This window comes from Porites lutea, chromosome 7, assembly GCF_958299795.1.
Source record: "Porites lutea chromosome 7, jaPorLute2.1, whole genome shotgun sequence".
NCBI lineage: Eukaryota > Metazoa > Cnidaria > Anthozoa > Scleractinia > Poritidae > Porites > Porites lutea.
Genome location: NC_133207.1, coordinates 20961818 through 20966550, shown reverse-complemented (window position 1 = coordinate 20966550; position 4733 = coordinate 20961818). Strand labels below are relative to the sequence as shown.

Sequence of the window (4733 nt, the reverse complement as noted above, 5' to 3'; positions counted from 1 at the left end):
AGGGTAACAAGGGGTAAGAAGGGTAACAAGGGGTAACAAGGGGTAAGAAGGGTAACAAGGGGTAACATGGGGTAAGAAGGGTAACAAGGGGTAACAAGGGTAACAAGGGGTAAGAAGGGTAACAAGGGGTAACATGGGGTAAGAAGGGTAACAAGGGGTAAGAAGGGTAACAAGGGGTAACATGGGGTAAGAAGGGTAACAAGGGGTAAGAAGGGTAACAAGGGGTAAGAAGGGTAACAAGGGGTAACATGGGGTAAGAAGGGTAACAAGGGGTAACATGGGGTAAGAAGGGTAACAAGGGGTAACAAGGGGTAACAAGGGGTAACATGGGGTAACAAAGGTAACAAGGGTAACAAGGGATAACAAGGGTAACAAGGGGTATCAAGGGGTAACAAGAGGTAGCAATGGGTAACATCACTTACACGTGAGAAACCCCTGAAGGTATCCGGTAACCTCGTGAATGAGGCCTAGCGATAGCTGATCAATTAGAGATTTTGTTATCGTTGTGATTTTGTATTGTATTGTATTTTTTGTTTTTGTATTTACTCCATTATATTAAGACAATACATTATAGTTGTACAGTATATATTAGGAAATGTGCAATAATTATCTGAGGGGAATTCTAAATCTAATGGGGGGAGGCTAAAGTTAAATTATGGTGTAGGTGGGGTGGGGGCTGGATGTCAATTTTTTAAACATAGAGGGAGGGTTACAAGTTATATTGATGTTTAAGCGGCACATAATTTAATGAAACTCAACTTCTTTGACGGTTATTGGGTGACGTCTAAGAATATCAAGAACAGTACATGGCACGCCTATAACCTGTAATTATAAAAAGTTTGAAATGATGCATAATCTGCAAACTCGATAGTCTGTTGTATGGAAGGCTCTTCTTTCAAAAAATTCAAGAACAAACATGTCACAACGTACTGCAGTTTTGCATAAATCACAAACAAGCAAAACAAACATTACCAAACATGACAATTTGAGGCCTAATCAGCAACAAAAGCTGTGAACGAGTTCCTTGGCTCTCCCAATAAAGCATTTGTTTGCAAGTAGATCACGGAAACAGGAATTTTCAGTTTGTGAAGTAATTATTGGGAGAGTTTTCTTCTTCAATATGATCTAGTTGTGGGATCCTATAGATATCAGGTCCGGTAGTCATTGGTAACAGGGCTTCTCCCTAATGAAAGAAATATAACACATGTTCTTTTTTTTCGAAGTTCTGCTGTATTGGCTTTTCGTTTTGTAGCTTTTTTCCTATTTTCCTTTTTCTTTCCTGAAACTGATGATTGTGTTTTAGATCCAAAAGTGTAGGTGGCACAACACTTTGGCATTGCTTTGTTCAGGTTATCCAACAAATCATCAATGTTTTGCTGAGTACCAGTAGTAAGCTGTAAAGTTCTTCTCAAAAGATCGGTTGTGAAGAGAAGGGGGGTTGGTCGTGAACTTGTATTAAGGGAGTGGGGGGGGGGGATTAGAAGCTATTTTACATCTATAGTAGAGGGGGGGCTTAACTTCGCTCAAAGGCCCACTTTGCTCATTTGAGAGCCACCCCCTTCCAGATAATTCTTTCACAGTCCATAATAAAAGGCGCTTCGACAAAAACTACATGTACAGAAGGTAAGTAAAGAAATTACAAATGGAGAAAGGCACAGTATAGTAGAAGTAATACGGCTCTTAAACAAGCTTGACGTTTCTCTATTGTAGCTCAGTTATTCATAAACTACGTAAACTACGGAGCTGCAAAAGACGCGGCCATCATCATCGCTGACCATTTTTATCGGCGGCCATCACCATCGGGATAACTACTGTACTACAAACAGAAAATATAAATTCCACGCCTCCATTTTGCTTTTGTTTTGTTTTTATTTTACGCTTAGATAGGCTTGACTAAATGCGTATCAAATCGTGTAAGTTTCACCATTCATACTCTTAAGCTTCTATGACGGTGGGTCAGCAATAGTCGTCCATATGGTGCTGTTTATTACGACTTACTGAATCTGTAGGTGGTTTAAAGGTTTTAGCCTGTGTACAGATATCCCCCCCCTTCCCTCAGAAAGAATCTGAGGGAGGGGGAACGTCTGTACACAGATCAAAAGGTTTCGAAGAGTGTAAAAGGAGAAAACGATCCCATGAAACCACTTAACTTAATATGCAAACTCCTTGAAAAATGCACGTATCAAAGCGACAATGAAAACGAATTCGAAGAGACTGGCGTTACGGCAGTCATGCTGTACAGAGATTGCTCCATTTGTCGGCGTTGTGGTTTGGAACGTTTGGTTAGTCGTCGTTATCGAAATAACGGAAGCCGAACTTGGGGAAGCTGTGGCGGCCATTGCAGAAATCGTGGAAGACCTCGCAAGAGTCACCCTTACAAAGTCCCTGTCGGCGTCTGCTCCCATCTGTGTTTTACTGCTCGAGGTGATACGCTTGATGACGTCACTCGGTATGGTCGGAATGTCAGATGATTGGAAGCTGGTTCCACTGTCCGTCCCAGCATCCTATGGTAGCAGGTCCATGATCACGGTGTCTTTCCATCTACCATCGCTTTCACAGTGATCATCATGAGCTGTCAACTCCAACGAACCAGTCAGGGGATAGCGCGATCATAGTGATTAGAGACACCATGGAGTATTTGTCTTTGACAACGATTTTCATGCTTGTTTCTCCCCCCCCGAACGTTAACGGCGCCGACTGTTCTATAGACCATGTATACGAAGTTGGGCTTTTTCAGTTGCATGATTTTGCTTTACAACATACTGGTCACTCCTAATAGGGATAAAAAAAACAAACAAACAAACAAACAAAACACAGAAATGTCTTATGACACCACAGAACCACAAGGAGAAAAAACGTTTGATAGAATTGTTAAAGCCGGCACTTAATTAGATGTCTCTCCTTTGTCATATGTGACTTACACACTCTTGTAGCCAGAAGAGAATAATAATTATTCTGAATACGCTTTTTTTTCTATTATTAGGCACGCACTCTTTTCGAGAAAACAATCGGTAGCCTAATGATGGAAATCACAAAAATAACAGAAATTCATTTAATTCCTCCGTCTCTTCAATTCACTGCGCGCCTTCACTGGCTTTAATTTTTGCATGTAGTGACTGTAAAAATCCTTTGTAGTAATACAATAAATTGAAATGAGATTAATTAGGGTACTGTCATTACATTCTCTGCGCAAGATTGTCGTGCCGTAGATCAATTACGTACCAAAGGGCGAACACTATCTGAACACCTCTGTAGTCTTCCTCGGTATGACTGTCTCAATTATGGGAAGTTTTGCTTGTGACTCATGGATTGAAATATTGAGCGTGTCCCTGGTGGATCAGTTGAGCAGATTAGCTTTAGAATATGCGGTACCTCTTGTTCAAGAAAGGTTGTCGGAAAAAATGTGCACGCGGCAATCCCGAAAGGTGCTGTTTCCGACACTGTAGCCGTCGAACTTACTTTTGTTGCTTTCCTTTAGCACTCGCAAACATACGTCCATAGCCTCTCGAACCATTCTTTCAAATTTCTTTGAAGACAGTGAACTCAAAACCACTTACAATACCTTTCGGGGTCAGTCGCGAGCACTTATTCCCGACACACCTTTCTCGAAATAGCTGTATACCCACAGGTGAATAGTACTTTTTGCGCGCGCTGATTGGCAGCCTCGTTTCCAGGTTTGTTCCCTTGGAAAATCGGAGGGGCCGGTCTCATTTTCTACGGGAAAAGCCCTGGTCCCTGGGGACGATTTTGGCCAATTAGCTATCTATGGGCAGCCGAAGTGATTAAAAAAAATTAAGCCTTTAAGGGCTTGAAAATTAATGCACTTTTTCCGCTACTCACAGATTGTCGGATTAAAAACCATTAGATTTTGTAATTGAACATCGTCGACTATTTGTAGTCGTTAGGCCTTTCCCGATTGCGCTCGTAAAATCCTAGAAAAAGTGCTGGCAAAAATGGCTAAAAAGTGCTCAAAAAGTGCTCAAAATCTCAAAATAGTGCTCAAAAAGTGCTAAAAGTTGTGAACAGTTACCTCTAAGCTTTTCGTAAATATGTCAATTTTTACTGAAGTAATTAACAATCTATTTTGCGTAGTGTTATTCGACAGGTTGTTACGAAAGGTTGATAGAATATAGAACAATAATATTTTTAAAAAACTAAAGCCGGTTACGAATTGTAAATAAATTCAGCAGTGCTAGCATCAGATGATTTAGAAATTTGAGATGACACACGCATGATACATCAAACAATCAGAAACTTCTGTACTCACGCTCAGTGAGGATAAGTCCACGTGCCTTTCCATGACAACGGTCTTTTATTCTTGACAACATCATTAGTTATTCAAATTTATGACCTGAAACACGATTCTCCTTGCGAGCGACACACAGTTTTTGCTTTAAAATGTTTTAGAAGACATATGTTGCTCGAAATTTGCTCGAAATGTGAAATATTGCTCAAATATTGCCCAAAGTGCGAAAAAGTGCTTAAGGGTGCTCAAAATGCAAATAGTGCTCCAAACTCAAAAAAGTGCTCAAAAGGTGCTCAGCGCAATCGGGAAAGGCCTAGTAGTCGTTCGTTTCGTTCATCACATCGTTTGACTTCATTTGATCACTAGAGTTAACACGTGACTTTGTATCCTTTAAATGCATTGTGCGACGCGCAACCTCGTCCCCTCCCTTTTTATAGGGGAAAGGCCCTCTTCACGATGACGAAGTTGTGTGGCGCGTGGATGTTAT

General features: G+C 40.9%; 1 pseudogene; it reads right to left on the bottom strand.

Annotated features, from left to right (window-relative positions):
- Positions 1-2150: 2150 nt before the first annotated feature.
- Positions 2151-4733, bottom strand: part of LOC140944581 (spondin-2-like) — a 3827-nt pseudogene continuing 1244 nt past the window's right edge.